The sequence below is a fragment of the Panthera uncia genome, chromosome C2 (assembly GCF_023721935.1).
Source record: "Panthera uncia isolate 11264 chromosome C2, Puncia_PCG_1.0, whole genome shotgun sequence".
NCBI lineage: Eukaryota > Metazoa > Chordata > Mammalia > Carnivora > Felidae > Panthera > Panthera uncia.
Window position 1 is genome coordinate 33,477,367 of NC_064810.1, and position 20,385 is coordinate 33,497,751.

Consider the following 20,385-nt stretch of genomic DNA (forward strand, 5'->3'; position numbering starts at 1 on the left):
TTATATTGGGTATGCTTTGGTTTGTGCACAGAAATTATATTGTTTTGACAGCTCTATTATTTTTACTGGTTGGCTTGCAGCAATTTATCTTACAGTACATGAGGAATTTATTTTTTTAATTGGCTCTGCCTTTCTTTATGAATGTGTTTATGAGGCACTATAGCAGTTCAACATTTTAATGTTTCAGTATTTTCCAACAATTTGGTAATCTTGTAAACAGCAGTGTTTCTGAAGGGCCTCTAAGCAGTTTTGAAAACAGAATTAAAAAGAAAAAGCTAGGAAATTTAGTTTCATCTTTAATACTTTCCTGACAGGACCGTTCTCATATTGGCCTTGTCCACATACAGAGGAGGTAGTTATCTGGGCTCAAAGGTAAAGCTAAATATAAAAACTCTGATTGGAATTAAGACATTTTAAATCCCTTTAAATTTCATTAGAAACTGACAAAAGAGTTACTATTAAAGAAGCAAAATATCAGTTTTATATTGCTGGTATTATCCTAAGAGCCTGCACAAATGATGTAGCTTAGCACATCAAAGACCAAAGTTCTGACATCCCAAAATTTTACTTTTATCTCAGAATTCTTAACTTAGAAAACTGGAAGTGAACTAATTTTGACCATTGAACTCAAATTTAAATGTTTAATTTCACAGGTAGGACTGTTTTTAGGCCCATCAGTTTTTTATGGAACTTGATACTTCATCAGTTAAAATATATTTTTTAATCACACCCATCTAATAAAGATCTCTAAAATGTATTGCAATTATAAATTAGATAACTTAAGCATTTATTGACTACAGATTTGTTCCACATAGCTGAAAAACAACCAAACAGGTGGTTAGATTTTAATGCAATTTAGTAACACATAAAGTTTCATCCCAAAAGCCAACTACTTATAACAATCACATGCAACTTATTATATTGATCTATATATTTACTCATTCAGCAAATATTTAATAAGTACTTTATATGTGAAAATACTGTGCTAGGGGTTTTCGGAGAATCAAAGATGAATCTAATATCTTAAGTATATGTTTTCATTGTTGATTTATGTGAACATTAAAAAGGAAATATGAAGTGGAAAACCATAATTGTGACAATTTGTGGGGATGTCAATAAATCACTTTGGAAATCCCCTGGGGAAAAAGAGAGAGAACTTCCAGGAAATAGGGTAAGGGATCACACATGAGAAATGATGGGAAAGGCAATCCAGGAGGAAGAAAGAGCCTGAGCAAATCCTATCTGATCTCTAACCCACTGTACTTATGGCCTTAGCTGACATTTCTAACAGAAGAACACAAAGTTCTGAAGGAGAAAATGGAGTAGTGCATGGTGGCATGAAGCACAAAGGGAGTTTCCCACTAGCTGGATATTAGAATCACCTACCCTGAGCCCTACCTCACACCAATTAAATCAGATTTTTTGGTAATGAGACCTGGCTTAGACTTACCTACAATCCAAGTGTCCATCAACAGATGAATGGAGAAAGATGTGGTGTATCTATAGATACACACAATACAATATGGGTCAGCCATAAAAAAGAATGAGATATTGCCATTTGCAACAACATGGATGGACCTAGAGGGTATTATGCTAAGTGAAATAAGTCGGACAGAGAAAGACAAATACTACACGATTATACTCATATATGGAATCTAAAGAGGAAAACAAAGAAGCAAAAAAAAAAGGCAGAAATAAACTTATTAACAGAGAACAAATTGATGGTTGCTGGAGAGGCAGGGATGGGAAGATGGGTGAAATGGTGAAGGATAGTGGGAGATACAGGCTTCCAGTTATGGAATGAATAAATCATGAAATTAAAGGTCAGAGAATATAGTCAGTGGTATTATAATATCATCACATGTTTACAGACAGTAGCTACTAGCTACACTTGTGCGGAGCCCAGCATAACATATAGACTTCCAGAATCACTATGTTGTACACCTGAAACCAATGTAACATTGTGTATCAACTATGCTTCAATAAAATAAAATAAAGCAATGTAACATAACATAACATAACATAACATAACATAACATAACATAACACAACAAAATAAAACACCCAGATGATTCAATATGCAATCAATACTGAGAAACATCAAGTACATCCATTGTAGCAGACAACACTACCTGGCCATGAAATGAAGTAACCATAGGTCTAAATATACTTGGGACATTCCTCCCACTGAGTTTTGTTTGACCTACAATAACCATTTTTGTCTTTGGAAATTCAGCTCTTGCATCACTATTTCTTCTCTCCCTCACCGCCATTATATTGTGAACCCATGTTTTCTTCTTCTGTACTGAAAACTTCATCACCAAGATAATAGCCTCCATCTCCATCCTTGATGCTGCCATAATTCTGAAAATGCCAGGATTATCTTGGCTTCTAAATTCCTTGTGTTATTCATCTCCAGTCACCTTTTCCTGCACTTGGTCTCACGATGACCCCTTGAACTCTGCATCCTCACTTGTTCCCCCTCTGGAGCCATTAATTCACTAATCCTAGTTTCCCGCAAAAACTGGCCTTTTTGCTCACTTTCTCAAGTTTCACTGCAATAATGTTTAACTATAATCATATACTACAATGAGCATTCTATGTCCACCTACCATCATCTCATTTCTATCTTGACTTTTCTTCATGTCCAGCTAAGATATCATGTATATCATTATAATCACTACCTAATAAACATCCTCAGTTTTCCTACACCCTCTTTCCTTCTTATTACAAATAATAATAATATTAATAATAATAATAATTACAGCCTTCAATTAACCCAACAATTTGTCTTCTTCATAATTGTACACCAAAAGTTAAACATCACGGGAGAAGATTCACATAACTAGTGGCGTTGGGATCATAATTCATGATCTCTAACCTCATCTAGACTTTCAACATTGTCCACTTGTGTTTTTGTTTTTGTTTGTTTGTTTATGATGTTTCCCTGGAAATATTTTTCACATTCTCTGTAGCATATATTCCATGAGCTCATGTTCAGACTTGCCGACTTCCCTATCCACCTCCACAGAAAACCTTGCCTCATATTTCATAAGTAATCTGTGCACTGGCCCCTATCCCCCTTCTTGTCATCATCAATCATCAACCGCTCTGTACTGGATGTTTTTATTAGCATAAATAGGGTGACCCCAATTCCTCTCCATTTTATCTTTTTTTTTTTAGTTAAATTCTTCAAACAATTTTCCTCAATTCCCTCAATCTCATTCTTTCCTGAACTCAAGTCATTCAAGTTTTTACCAATTACTTTTACTTTGTTAAGTCCAAGGATCAGTTCTCAGTTAGCATCTTAACTTAACTATGAGCAATGCTTGACATTATCCATCACCTCTTCGTTTGGTTTCAAGGGCACTATGCTTATCTGGTTTCTTCCGTTTATTTAAAAAAAAAATCACTGTTCCTTCTCAGTCTGCTTTATTGGTTGGTGCTCATTTCCCTGACCTCAAGAACTTGAAGTGTCCTAAATCTTTTTGTCTGCCCTCACTTCCTCAGTGATCTCATCCAATCTTACAACTCTAAGCACCATTAATATGCTACTTTATAAATTTGTTTTCTGCCTAGAAATGTCCTCTAAACCTATATTTAAATATGGCCATTCATGTCTTCACCTGAATAACTAATAAATATCTCATACTTGAGAAGAGAATACATACAATCCTCACATTCTCTCTTGACCTGTACCCCCCAAACCTTTATCTCACTAATGAAATCTCCATTCTTTCAGATGTTCATTCTAAAATTTTAGAGTCATTTTTGTCTCTTATTTTTTCTCACAACTCACACTCCATTAGTTGGTAAATATTATAGGTTCTACCTTCAAAATATATCCAGAATCTCATTACATATACTCTCAAAATATATCCAGAATCATATATCTCATTAAATTCACTACTACCACCCTGGATCAAACTTGGATTATTTTAATCATTTAGTTCATTTGTACCTCTAGTCAAAAATCCCTTCTACTTTTCTTCTTAGTGGCCTATTAATTCCATGCCTGCCCACTTCATTCTACTTTTAATATAGCAGCCAGAGGGTTTCTGTTAAATATAATTAAAATCATGTTGTTCTTCTGTACAAATGCTTCTAATGTCTTCCTATGTCAGTTGGAACAAAAGCTACTCCCTATGCTGGAACCACAGATTCCTCTTATACACTCTAGGCACATTCGACATAAGACACTTTGTATTTTCCCTTCCCTCAGTCTGGAATGTCCATTCCCCAGATATCTACATCATGCTTTACCTCCTTCAGATCTCAACTTCTCTGTGAGAACTTTTCACCTTTTTTTTTTTTTATAATGATCCTATTCAAAGGTTCAAAAACTAGAATTCTCTCTCCCTGTTCCCAGCTTTATTTCTTCCCATAGCCTTTATCCCCCAAAATACTACATATTTTTCTTATTTATTTGGAGTTTTTTATGTCTCCCCACCTCATAATATATATTCTATAATTGAAGAAAAAAATTTCTAGTTCATTTTGTGCATTCCTATATCTCAGTATTTAATACAATACATGATATATGGCAGACATTCAATGAAAACTGTTAAATGATGATACAAATAGATGTTATCAAACAGAAAAAAATCACCATGTTATCTTTTTGTCCTCAAATCTGAAAATTTTATTTTCATCTGACCCCATTCTCTTTTTCTTGCCTAGTCTTAGGATAGAGGAGTTCCCTCACCTTTTATCAAAATACATGTCTCCATATGCACGGAGGACCCCTCTATCTTTCCAAGAAGTTTGCTGTGTTGTTACCCTCATTTTATATTTTCTGGAACATCCCTTTTAGGCTTCTAATATCCTCTACTTTATCCCATATTTCAATAACATTTTCTTTAGTCACACCTCCTTCCACTTACTGTCTTAGTTTTCTATACTCAACATAAAACTTCCTGAAATAACTGACTGTACATTCTTTTTCATTTCTCATTCTCATTCATTTTTCAAGCATCTCCATTCTTAATTCTGCCCCCCAAATTTCACTATATTCTTTCTAGCTGAAGTCACCAATGAACACCAGTGAACAATTTTCAGTAATAATAACAGTAACTTCAACATTTATTGAGGTCTTATCATATGCTCAGTTTATTCTATATATTAATGTTACTGAACATATAACAATTAACATAATATATTTCTTTTAGGCCTGCCAGTGACCCTTGTGAACTGGGCATTATGGCATCACTGTTTATCAATGGGAAACTAGAACAAAGAGGTTACATGACTAGCTTTACATCAAACCTGAACCCCATTAATGTGAAACCCAGGGTATGCATTCAGATAGTTTCACTTCAGACACTCACAAAAACTAAACTCTACAACTTTCTCTCAGTTTATTGATAGATTTCACTTCCAGGAGCTTTTCAGTATACTTCACTGATTCTTTTGGGACGGTTTGAGCTGTAAATGTTGGAGGTCCTCAAAAACCAGTCCTGGAATCTCTTCTTTTCACCATCTCTGTACATCTTACTAGACGAACTTATTTATGTCCGATAAGTTGCATTATTATCAGTCTGCCAATCTATCAACGTAAATATTCTGCCAAAACCTCTCCTCCAAACTAACTTGACAGTTACACCTAACTCTCTCATAGATTTTCAAACAAATTTGCAAAATTCACATCATGATCCCTGCCCACTCTTCAAACCTAGTTTACCTCCGATGTCCCCCATCTCATGTACTAGCACCTCTATCCACTCAAATTCTCCAGCCAGAAACTTAATATTTTTTGACATCTCCTCCTCCCTTATTTCTCTCATTCAACCTGTTAATAAAGCTTCTTGATTCTAATCCAAAAAAAAAAATGTGTTAAGTCCTTTCATTCTCTCCGTCTCCACTATCACAATTCTAGTCATGGTCTCGTTCAAGTACAAATAAAATACCTTCCTATCTATCATTCTTATTTCCACTGCTACTTTCTGCCAAACCATTCTCTGCACGAACTCACTCTCTTGCTTAAAATTGTCTGATAGGTCTCCATTTTCCTTAGTATGAGATGTTTAAAAAATGTCTAGTGGGCTTAACAGCTTTTTACAACTGGTCTCTGCCTACCCCTCTAAAGTCATCTAACCCCATTCTCTTCACCCACTATATTGAGTACAGTTACACAGTTATTATTTTTATTATTACAGTTCTATATTTTTATTTATTACAGTTCTATAAATATTCCATTAGTCTATATCTGAAGCTATTACTGAAACTAAACCTTGAAACTGAAGCTGTTACTCTTTGTTTATCTGAGTAACTACCTTTGTGCATAGAAAAGAGTCCCTAGGATTCTTCTCTGAAAGAAAGATTGGCCCTGAATTGTGATGAGGAATAACTGGGTAAGGAATTTCATGGAGACAGACAAGAATAAGCCTTATAAGCTTTCTTTATCAAGAAATAAAGCTACTTGCTATTAGCATTCAAATACATAATAAATGTAGAGTATCTATAGAGTACAGATAGAACCAATTTTAATTGAAGATTAGCTGGGATTTGGAAACCTGTGAATAAAATAAGTGATGCTGTATACATTAAATTCCTTAAATAACATTTCCATTCTATCCTTATAGTTTATCAACCAATTTAACCACTGTATAAAGTAATAAGAAAAGGTACCTATTCTCTGTTTAACTTCCTAATTTGATAAATGCTCACTTAAAAGATGGATGTGAGGAAAATATAGATGGAAAATGTAATTAGATGAATCCATAATTTTTAAATTTAAGTGTATATATTGGTGTTGTAATTGTATGTAGATTATGTTCTCATTTTAAAAGGTTATGAAGATTTTTTTAAATTTTTTTTAATGTTTATTTATTTTTGAGACAGAGAAAGACAGAGCATGAATGGGGGAGGGGCAGAGAGAGAGGGAGACACAGAATCGGAAGCAGGCTCCAGGCTCTGAGCCATCAGCCCAGAGCCCGACGCGGGGCTCGAACCCACAGATCGCGAGATTGTGACCTGAGCAGAAGTCGGATGGTTAATCGACTGAGCCACCCAGGTGCTCCTGAAGATTTTAATATTGAGGGAGAAGACAGATAATATTTTATTTTTAATACAGGAATATATACTTCATTAGGAATAATAGCCATATCCTTATAGATGAGATATATCAGACACAGAAGAGAAGTACCAACACTTGGTTTATGAAAACAAACAAGATTTACTGGGAAAATGTTTAAATTCTAAGTTTATATTAATAAAAATAAATTGTAAATAGTAGAGCAGATGTTATAAAGAACATACCCTAAGGCTCAGAATAGAAACAAGTAGGTACCCAGAAGATGATAAATAAAAAGCCATGAAAATGATAATATTTCCTTGTCCACTCTTACCTCACTTGGTGTCCAGCATATAGAATTGAAAGATAGAAAAGTATAATTTTGTTTTTAATTTTTTTAACATTTATTTATTTTTGAGACAGAGAGAGACAGAGAATGAACAGGGGAGGGTCAGAGAGAGGGAGACACAGAATCCAAAACAGGCTCCAGGCTCTGAGCTGTCAGCACAGAGCCCGATGCGGGGCTCGAACTCACGGACCATGAGATCATGACCTGAGCTGAAGTCGGACGCTTAATCGACTGAGCCACCCAGGCACCCCTAGAAAAGTATAATTTTTAAAATGACAGGTTTATCAGGCATCTAGTAGGATTGCTAAATTTATAATTTAAAGGCAAATCACAACTTTAAAATAGGTTAAAAATACTCCAATAAGCCAAAATGATTTCTAACAATGAATTAAAGTTGAACTGGGATATCATCTAGAAGGTAAGATAAAGATAATCTTGCTAAAAGTATGTTTTAAAAATAAAAGTTGTACAAAGAAGAAAAATCCTTACATGTTTTCTAATATAAGTTTATAAGGGGCTTAGCAAAGAAATAAAATAAAATAATAAAATAAGATAAAATAAAATAATAAAATGGAAGCCCCTAGTACTGCTAAATTAAAATAAAAAGCAACTCTCCTAAAAGTAAAAATTATTAGCAATATTAATAAAATATGTTTATGATTTAGGAGAAGTATGTACAGAAAATTTTATTAAGATCAAAGAATGTTTTATTAAGATAAAAGAATGTTTGGGGTTATTTTACATTTGTTTCTAACAGCAGGTCATATATTCATTAATTTGTTCTCTCACTCATGCATTCAATATACATTTATCAACACAATCTAGTGCCAGGTATTTCTAGATGATAAGGTCACAGAGGTAGAAAACTAAATTCATACCTTCAACAACTCATAGCCTAGTATGTAATAGAATCCAAAATGGGGATAAAAATAGTTTTAAAATATTATAATAGGTATATCATAAATTAGAACCATTCCAGCATCAGCAGAGGAGATAACTTTTGAAATTCAAAGTTTGATAATTGTTCTTATACTCGTAACTCTTTGCATATTGAAAATATGATTGAAAAGGATGCATCTCCCTATGAAAGCACCAAACAATTGTATAGATCTCTATTGAAATTTCTTCTTCATGCAGTATGTTTGTATGCATCAGAAATATATGTAGAAATAGACTGTAGATAGCATAAGAAAATTTCTCAAAACTCTTCTTTCCTAAAGTTACAAATCTCATACTCAGCAACTTGCTTCCATCTGGCTTCTCCTCTCCTCCCTCTTCCCCTACTCTAAATAAACCTGCTTTGTGGCCATCCAATCACTTTATTCTGTAGATGATTTAGATTTGTTATTTTCTCATTTTTACCTCTTCTCTGATGAGAAAAAGAAAAGAAAAATCCATACTTGAAGAAGTTTGGGTTGAGGTGAGAGAGGGTGAGACATAAAGAATTTATATATAGATACTTTGTCTCTTCACATGTTGTTTTATTGGTAGACATAGGTTAGTTTAGGAAGTGATATTTAAAAGCTCCAACATAGCTTGTATGTCTAATTTGTCCTGATACTGTTGTGTTACTGTAAAAAATGCTGGGTAGGGGTGCCTGAGTGGCTGAGTGGGCTGAACGTTGAACGCTTGATTCCAGTTCAGGTCATGATCCCAGGGTCGTGGGATCAAGCCCCGCCTAGGGCTCTGAGCTGAGTGTGGAGCCTCCTTGCAATTCTCTCTCTCCTTCTGACCCTCTCCTGCCTTCGTGCATACTTTCTCTTCCTATAAAACTAAAAAAGAAAAACTCCTGGGCCAGCCATCATCATCACAGTTCTAGGGTCCAATTCACCAACGCAGAGCTGTCACAATTTATAGGAAAGATGGTCAGACCAAAGATTTTGATCATCATCAGGGAGCTAATCTCCCTTTCTCTCAGCTTGGAAAGGAGGATGAGAATGGAGCTATTGTACTTCCTCTGAAGCTTCATTTGCAGTCAAGCACAGCTTTATTACTTATGCTTCTTTGGGGATGCTTCCTCGAAGTGTCAAAGCCTTAACATAGTTAACTAATTTCTGCAAGAATCTCCAAAATCCTTAGCATATACCATCTTTCCTTCTTCAACAAAATCCATTCTAATCAATCTGTTTCATACCACCATTCTCCTCACCACTAAATGATGTGCTATTTATTGCTACTTGATTTGTATTGTGTTTCCCTGGCTTACAAAGCCCTTCATACTCATCCACTTCATATAGTTATCTTAAATGTAGCACTTGCTATATTGTAATTTAATTAAATATAATTATTTGCAATTTGTCTCCTCCCTGGTGTATGAGTTCCTTTTGTATTCTGCTTCTCTAGAAAGTACTTCACCCTCCCTTGTGACATGAAAGAATCCTTGTCATTGAAGAGTATCTCAAAATGCCTTTTACCTCCAACTTTATTTAAAGACTTTCTAGTACCCTTAGCCTGGACTCTCATGTTTATAATAATGGTGCTATGCAGTGTGGGGTCTAAAACTGTCTACTATTCTGCAGTACTAATGATTCCTGGCTAGTCATTCCCTTAGGAAAATATAATAATTAATAATGGTGACTGGAGAGCCTGATTCCCAGCATACACATTGGCAGACACATTTTCCATAATTATTTCTAATTACCCAATTAATTAAATAGTAAAGGCATAAACTTTTATTTCTTCAGAGTCCTGCAAAATAGTATATCTCAAGACTGATTCTTTTATCTTCCTCACTGCAAGCATTGTTTTGCTCCATTTCAGATTCAACCTAATCTGCTGGGTTTTATCATTGTGGTAGTCTGAAAAAATTGCCACCCCCAAAAGATACATCAAATCCCTGGAATCTGTGAACATTACTTTATTTGGAAGAAAGGTCTGTTCAGATGTGGTCAAGTCAAGAATCTTGAGAGGAGGTAACTCTTAATTACTCAAGAGGGCCCTAAATCCAATGGAAAGAGTACTTATAACAGAAACACAGAGGAGGATTTAAGACAGAAGAGGAAGGGGATACAGAAGTAAGGCAATGTGAAAACAGAGAGAATAAGAGAGTGATGCAGTCTCTAGGTATGTTCACAGCCTCCAGAAGCTGGAAGAGCTTCCAGCTTCTGGAGGGATCTTGGCCTTGCTGACATCTTGTTGTGAGAGCATACATTTGTTGGTCTATGCCACCAAGTCAGTGATCATCTGTTACAGCAGCCACTGGAAACTAATATACTATTCAAAGTTACAACTTAAAAAAAAATAAAAAGTTACAACCTTCAGCCTCCCCACCCCATACACACTTTATCACTTTCCTGTTTTGTGTTTCTTCATGGCATTCACCACATTCTAAAATACATATTCTAATATATTTGACTCATCTTATTCACCTTCTGTCTCTCTATCTAGTATATAATGAAGTTACAGGTAAGCATTTTCCTTAAGGAAATTCTGTGGTCAAATTATAGTAATACCAAAAGGCATATTATACTTCCCAAATAATAAAAAGAACAGGCAATTATTACATCGGCTTGCTTTCATGTAAGTGAGGTGCCATAATTTCATTATTAGGCCCTAATCCCACCAAAAGTCTGTCTTTCAAATAATACACTTAACATTAGTGAGAACAAATAGAACAAACTGAAAGGAAGATTTTTCGGTTGGTAAGGGAAACGAATAGTTATATGGGAAAGAAGAATGCAAAAGTGATATTTAGAATCTAAGTTACTCAGCTTACTACTGTCAAATTTGGTATTTCATGTAATGGAAAGAGATATAAGCTGTTGTGGCTTTCAATTGGGAATGATCTACCAAAAATCCCCTAATGAAGCAAGAAAACACAAAATATAGTAACAAGTATACCATACAATGATAAAGAGAGTTCAGGCTTAAAGAATTTTATTGATTAATAATAGAAATATATTCTATTTCTGTAAGCTATCCAATTAAACAATATGAGATATTAATGATACAAAATAAAAACATTTAGAAGGATACTTGACGGACTTAAGTTTTATGTACCTATGTAAGAACCATAGTGCACTTTGTGAAAACTCTCTATGCTGATTACTGAAAATACAATGTAAAATATCTTTCTATCTAATCAGAATAATTCTATTTATTAAGAAGTGGAAACAAAAAGAAACAAATTGTTTAATGTATGGAAATAAAGAAATATAACTTAAGATATAGCAGTGATGAGTATTATAAAATGTACAGTACAATGTTATTTTTAGCTGTTGATATTATAATCTTATATCACTCATATAAGGGAGCCAATAAAAAAAGGAGAAAATATTACTTTATAATTTGTTATTGTGTATGTCCTTAAAGAAGTGCAATGATGAATATCATACTCAAAATGATCAATAAAATATGGGTATTTAAAAAGAAATCTTGATAACCACACACATACACACACACTAACATTCATCTAAATTTAAGGGGAGCCTGGGTGGCTCAGTCAGTAGGCATCCAACTTCAGCTCAGGTCATGATCTCAGGATTTGTGAGTTGGAGCCCTGCTTGGGGCTTTGGGCTGACAGCTCAGAGCTCAGAGCCTGGAGCCTGCTTCAAATTCTGTCTCCTCTCTCTCTGCCCCTCCTCTGCTAACACTCTGTCTCTCTCTCTCAAAAATAAGTAAACATTAAAACATTAACTTTAAATAATATTCAAAACACTACTTATAAAATTCTGTGTGTATGAGAAATAATTAATTGAATATCAATTGTAATATTCAGCAAGCAGTATTATAATCAATATACAGCACAATACATGATAAATAATTGTATACAATTCTCTCCCCCAAAAAAGGTAAAATTTTCTGTTTCACTCATTATTACTCTAGAAACTTTTGAAACTTTATTAAGGCAGGAATAAGTGTGAGGTATATGTGTGACACATACACACATACCCTTCCAGTTGATATTAAAGGCACTTGAAAGATTTTTGTTATTTTCAATACATTTCTGGCTTTATAGTTTTAAATCTAGGACAGTTGAGCAAGTACTATAATATCCCCTACCACTTTTAAAGAATCATAAGTGCAAATGAATTCTTGGTAAACTCCACATTATCATGTTAAAATCCAACTTCATTTTTATCTTTTATTACAAAGGAAATGTAGATTTATATTCCAAGATTCACTGAAGCCATCAGCCTATTTTTAGATTTTCTAATCAAAACTAATACATTGATAAAGCGTGTCCCTCACAAAATAAGAGTTACTGCTGCAAATTCTACTGTTCGAGATATTTGATTTCATGAATATGTATGACTCATCAAAACTTTAACATGTACATTTCAAGGCATTTATCTGAAACTCTACAGAAACTGATAACAAAAGGGTATAGAATAATACTGATTTTTTAAAGAAGACATTTGAAACTATTATAACATGGTAACAATTCCATGAATAAAACTATGTAGACCTTATGAATAACAAAATAAGCCACTATTTGTAATTGGATACTTATGCCAAAGTTTCATTCATAGGATAGAATTTATTTAGCTGTAATAAACATGTAAATGTAATATGTTCATTACTTTCTAATATCTGTCAGCCATTGTTAAAGATCTAAAAAGGCTTGAGTGATTATTATACAACACAGCTGTCTATAGCTTGGGCTTCTAGCTTACAGATTGACATACCTACCATATACTTCCATTGAAACACTTAATTGAATTTAAAGTCAAGATAAGTGAACCCACCATGTTCCCTATAGCTCTAACCTCTTCTTCATCCATATTTATCAATATTTATGTATCCTATGCTATTTGCTAGACATTGTTCTAGGTACTTGTGATTCATCATGAACAAAACAGATGCCTTCATCACACAAAAATACCTGCCTTCATAGAATTTACATTCTAGAAATCTATCTACTGCCACAAACATCTGAATACCAAATGTGATTCTGCTATTATCTCACCCTAGTACCCAGTCAATAACCAAATTCTTTCCATGCTACCATGGAAAGAATTGTCTTAAATAACCCCAATATTCTGTATTTGGCATTACCCAAGTATATGCTAGAATAACTTTTGTCCACAACTATTGGTATCTCTCTTAACTTTTCTTTCAGCTGTCTTCCTTCCTTTCACTCACTCTCCACATATCAAAAGATACTTTTAAAAAGAACTAAACCTGTTGCTCACCTGCATAAATTCTTCAATGTAATGAGAATTCCATTTCTAGCTGAACAAGGAGAGAGTAGGTCTCTTTGCCTGTGAAAACAACAAAGGGAAAAAAATGATGGATTAAAAATGAATATTTATATATGGAATATCAAAGAATAGTAAATGCAAGACACTCTTGAAGAACTAAATGCGGCAAAAATGAGAAATGCCTCAAAGAACAAAGAGTGATGGTAGCTTTCATTCCAAAGGTAAGCACTTGGTCTGGGCACCAACATGGACTAAGAGAAACCAGATAAATTTTATCAACACTATTGTCAGGTGTTGTAAAGTGGAAAAGCCCCAAATGCAAAAGTAATCATTATTAAAGTCATAATTTCTTCTACTCACTTTTCCAGTCTCAGAAATTTGTTGAGACCCTTGAGAAAGGTCTGTAAAACAGAGTAAATTCATACCACTCCATATATCATGTGGTGCTTGGATTCCAGGTCCCTACTCTCATAAAATACATTTGGTAAACCAAAACCATCTAAAACTATGGTCCCATTATACCGCCAACTCAAATACTGACAGCATCAGAACAATCAGAACCACAGTGGTAGCAACACCAGAGACTCAGCATGGAGTGTAGGTAAATAAACTCAATCTAATTCAAGATGTAGTCTGGAAACAGTTGAAATCAATTCTTGGAAGAATCTGAAAAATCGATCTCTTATCATAATTGCTGCATGGAAGAAATAGCTTACACTTTTGGAGTTAAAGGTGGTGGTAAAATCTGCTTCAAGATTTACTGGATTTTTATCAAAATTTTCAGAGTATATATTTTTTAAAAGATATGGTGTACATATACAAAGAAGCAAGAAATAATATTCACAATTTTAAAAATTCTAATAGAAGTGGATCTACAAATGAACCTTTTATTGGTCATAGGAAAGACTTCAATACATTCATTACACATATGTTTAAGAAATGTATATAATTGGTTAAGAATTGGAAAAAGAGAAATGCAACTTCCAAGGAAAATAAAAAGTAAATTCTAGAACAGCAACAACAAAATTTTGAAACATCAAATATATTGAGTTGGCACTTCAGAAGGATCATTGAACATGCAGACAGTGCTCAGAAAGAAACATAGTTTGAGATGATTAGTGATCTAATTTTCAGGCTTAAGGAGAGAGGAAAAGGTGAGCAAATTAAAATCAAAGTAAATAGGAGTAAATAAAGTAATGGTAATAAAAGTAGATATCAATTAAATAAGTAACAGTCAAACAATGGAGAAAAACAACAGGGAAACTAATGAGCTCCTAGGGAGACTAGACACTATCAATATCATAGGCACATTACTTCAGACTTTACACACCATAAAAGGATAATGATAGAATATTATGAACAACTTGAGATCAATAGGTTTAATAACTTAAATGAGACAGACACATTCTCATAAAAGTAAAGCTCAAAAAAACTTGACTACACACCAAGGAGTCCATAAGAGGAAGTGTGAATCAGAAATGGTGACCGAACTCTGACTGCAGTCCTTTTGCAGACCTAGGAGCACTCATGCACAATGACCTCTGACACAGACCAGGAGCCATGTTACCTTCTCATTACAAGGTTGACTTGTTACGTTTTTGCAGATACATAATCTAATTTAAAAAAATGTCTGTCTTTTGCTGCTATGTGGTATAATCCATACAGAGCTCTTGTACCCCTGTGGATGTCACAATGGAGAAACATCCAAATCATAGAAGCTGTGACAGAGATTTTTTTTTAATTGCTGAAACTTAATGAAACAGTATTCTCAAAAAAAATAAATCTGAAACAAAATCTTAATAATCCTTTTTTATCTAAGAAATCAAATACGCAGTTTCCTCCCCATGCTCCTACATGTATAGTATGACGTTTCTATCAGCACAAGAGGAGTAATCAAGCTTTCTTACCATCTCTCCCAGAGTGGGACAAAAGAAAGAGGAGTGTGGGGCTTAAAAGCTACCCACTGCCAAATATCAACAATGGATTCAGATTTTTTCTTATAGCCATTTACAAAACACATCTTTTTTTTTTAAGTTTTTATTTACATTCCAGTTACTTAACATACAGTGCAATATTAGTTTCAGGTGCACAATTCAGCAATTCAACACTTTCATTCAGCACCAGGTGCTCATCACAAGTGCCCTCCTTAATCCCCATCACCTATTTTACCCATCCCCCCCATTCACCCTTCCCTCTGGTAACAGTTTATTCTCTATAGATAAGAGTATATTTCTTGGTTTGCCTCTCTCGCTCTCTCTCTCTCTCTCTCTCTCTTTCTCTCTTCTCCCTCCCCCTCCCATGTTTGTTTGTTTTAACACTCACATCTTTTATTTAACTTAATGGTGAATCTTTGAATGCTCCCCCTAAGATTGGGTGGGAACAACTTATGCAATATTTTATTTGAACACATTACTAGTGGAATGTTGTAAGAAAAATAAATTATAAATATAAATATCAGAAAGGAAGCTTTCAGAGATACTGCATATGTTTAATAACTTAATCTAGTTGGTGGGTATACACATATGTAAAAGTCTTTAAGCTATATACCTATGGTTTGAGTATTTTCTTATCTATAAGTTATTCCTTTGAGAAATAAAATAAAACTAAGACATTCAAAAAAAAAGCAAATAATTAGAATTTACCATGTGATGGATTCTAAAATTTTAGTATGTTTGAAGAGCTGTTACAATCTAGACCCTGGTTACAATCACTCAAATTCTCAATTTTTTTTTCATGTCTAGCCACTATCTGCCTCATATTCTCTGTTATATGAGAAACAAATTAAATATTTTAAATTCCCAGCATTATATTTTCTATCATACATAAATCATCATATTACCCTCTCTCCCTTTAAGCTTTCATATACTCAGACTTTCACTTTAAACTCTATCCCTTCATCCTTCATCTAACTAACTTCTATATATATATTTAATATCTCAATGAATTGTCTATGACTATTTATACCTGAAGTGATTAAAAGCATACATAATTTAAGAAATATTGCCATCTCTTCTGTTAGCTATTATCTAAAGCATATTTTTCAGACTTGATGTTCATACAAACATAAGATAAACATGTATTTATATATTTATGTTATAATAATAGTCCCTGTAGTAATCTTTGAGAGATATTATCTCCCCAGATTTGGAGTATCAGTAAACCCAGGACACCCATGTATGGTTATATAGGTTGTACACTGCAAAAACCTAAAAGTGATATTTATTAGAGGTTAGCTCACAGTCTGCACAAACCTAAGTGGCATTTTTGAGTATACCATGAAATTGTTAAAACCAAAGAAGATACAAAAAAAAGTGATATTTCTCTTCATTCAATAAAGAGCTAGCAAGTTTGCACAACACAAAATATAGCCATAATATTCAAAAACAATAAAATGTTCTGTAATGTACTTGGAAAAACAAAAATTGCATATGATTATGTTATTGCTTTCTTTTAATTAAAGGTGAATCCTTTCTTTGAAAAAAGTCAGATCTATGATTATATGACTTTTCTTCTCAAAGAGTGGTTTATATTATTTGATTTCTTAAGAGTAGAGATAATAAATTTCACTGTCCTAAGCAAAATGTAAAACATGCGAAGGCAATAAAAGATCTGGAGTCATTGTTATAAAAAAAAAGGAGTTAAAGAGCTAAAATGACAGCATGATGAAGAAGAAACTTCAGAGAATAAAAGTTTGTTGTATGTCCTGGTACACTTCATCATAACTTATTATATTATACTTTCCTTCTATAAAGACCTACAAAACTCACAAAGTGGATTTATGTGTTTGCAATCCTTGTTAAAAATCTGTGAAATTCCTGAGTCCTAGGCCTATGTAAATGGAGGGAGGTAGGTGAGAAACGGAGTCTGTATATTTGGATATATTGACATATGAAGAGCTGCCATTATTTGATTGGTATGGGAGAATATACATTTTAGATATTTGTCACTATCATTGCTCATTCATTGGGTGTTTCAGTGAGATGTTCTTCCTATTCAATTGCTCCTACAATGACAAAACTCTAGAAGAAAACACATCTGCTTTCAGACAAAGTTTCTCTCCATACACTTGAAAACTCTTAAGAATCCTATTACCTTTCTATTATCATACAGTTGGAAGTATTCCCACTTGAAACAGCACTTATTGAATATATGGGGTATGAGAAAGTGAAAAGTATCCACTGACATCCATTAGTTGCTTGATATATCAGCTAGAACTTGGAGTTGGCCTGGTACACAAAAGTATGCATTATTGAAGATTAGAGAAGAAATAAATGAGATATAAACTAAAATAAATAAATAAATAAATAAATAAATAAATAAAACAACCCCCCCCCCAAAAAAAAAAAACAACAAGAACAAAAGCAGTAGAACAGATCAATGAAACCAGGAGCTGAGTCTTTGAAATAAATCAATAAAATTAATAAACCTTTAGTCAGAATTATCAAGAAAAAAGATAAGAACTCAAATAAAATCACAAGTGAGAGAGGAAAATAACAACCAACACCAAAGAAATGCAAACAATTATAGGAGAATACTATGAAAAAAAATATATGTCAACAAGTTGGATAACCTAGAAGAAATGGACAATTCCTAGAAACATATAACCTACCAAAAGTGAAACAGGAAGAAATAGAAAATTTGAATCAACCAATTACTAGCAAAGAGATTGGACCAGTAATCAAAAAACTCTCAACAAATAAAAATCCAGGACCAGATGTCTTCACAGGTAAATTCTACCAAACTTTTAAGGAAGAGTTCTTCTCAAACTTTTCCAAAAATTAGAAAAGGAAGTAAAACTTCCAAATCCATTCTATGAGGCCAGCATTACTCTGATACTAAAACTAGATAAAGATATCACAGAAAAAAAGAGAACTATAGACCAATATCTGTTGTGAACATAAATACAAAATCCTCAACAAAATACTAGCAAACTAAATCCAACAATAAAGAAAGGATAAGAACTATATGGTCCTTTCAATAGACACAGAAAAAGCATTTGACAAAGTATGACATCCATTCATGGAAAAAACAAAACAAAACCCTCAACAAAGTAGGTTTAGAGGGAACATACTTCAACGTAATAAAGGTTATATGTGAAAAACACACTGCTAACATTGCCCTTAATGGGGAAAAACAGAACTCTTCTGCTTGCAAGGTCAGGAACAAGACAAGGATGTCCACTCTCACCACTTTTATTCAACATAGTACTGGAAGTCCTAACCACAGCAATCAGACAACACAAATATATAAAGTGCATACAAATTCGCAAGGAAGTAGTAAAATCTTCACTACTTGCAGATGAAATAATAGTATACATAAAAAACCCAAAAGACACCACCAAGAAACTTCTAGAACTTATAAACAAATTCAATAAAGCTGCAAGATACAAAATCAACATACAGAAATCTGTTGCATTTCTGTACACCAATGATGAAGCAGGAAAAGAGAAATTAAGATAAGATTCCCATTTACAGTTACACTAAAAACAATTAGATGCCTCGGAATAAACCTACCCAAAGAGGTGAAAGTCCTATACTCTGAAAACTAAAGCATTGATGAAAGAAATTGAAGATAACACAAAGACATGGAAAGCAAACCATGCTTATGGATTGGAAGAACAAATATTGTTAAATGTCTATACTACCCAAAGAATCTACACATTTGATGCAATCGCTGTCAAAATACCAACATCATTTTCACAGAACTAGATCAAACAATCGTAAATTCATATGAAACCATAAAAGATCCTGAACAGGTAAAGCAATCTTGAAAAAGAAAAGCAACCCTAGAGGTATCACAATTCCAGACTTCAAGTTATATTACAAGGCTGTAGTAATCAAACAGAATGATACTGGCACAAAAATAGATATGTAGATATGTAGATCAATAGAACAGAATTTAAAAAATACATAAATAAAGGCACAATTACCTATATGGTCAACTAATCTTCAACAAATCAGGAAAGAATATCCAATGAGACAAAGACAGTCTCTCCAATAAATGGTGTTGGGAAAACTGGACAGCAACATGCAGAAGAATGAAACTGGACTGCTTTCCTACACCATACACAAAAATAAATTCAATGCATTAAAGACCGAAGTGGGAGACCTGAAACCATAAAAATCTTAGAAGAGAGCACAGGCGGTACCTTTTCCAGCATCAGCCTTAGCAACTTTTTGCTAGATATGTCATCTGATGCAAGGGAAGCAAATGCAAAAATAAACTATCGGGACTTCATCAAAATAAAAAGGTTCTGCACAATGAAGGAAACCATCAACAAAAGGAAAAGGCAACCTAGTGAATGGGAGAAGATATTTGCCAATGGCATATCCAATAAAGGGTTGGTATCTAAAACGTATAGAGAACTTATGAAACTAGACACCAAAAAAACAAACAAATAATCCAGTAACAATGGCCAAAAACATGAACAGACATTTCTCCAAAGAAGATATACGGATGGCCAACAGACACATGAAAAGATGATCATCACTTATCATCAGGAAAATGCAAATCAAAACTACAATGAGATATCACCTCCATCTCTCAGAACGCCTAATATCAACAACACAAGAAACGACAAGTGTTGGTGATGATGTGAAGAAAAAGGAGCCCTCTTCCATGGCTGATGGAAATGCAAACTATTACAGCCACTCTGGACAAAAAGTTAAACATAGAACTATACTATAATCCAGCAATTGCCTACTTGGTATTTAAGCAAAGAATACAAAAACAGTATTTCAAAGGGATACATGCACCCTTATCTTTACAGCAGTATAATATACACTAACCAAAAATATGGACACAGCCCAAGTGACCCTCAATTGACAAATGGATAGAGAAGATATATATATATATATATATATATATATATATATATATAT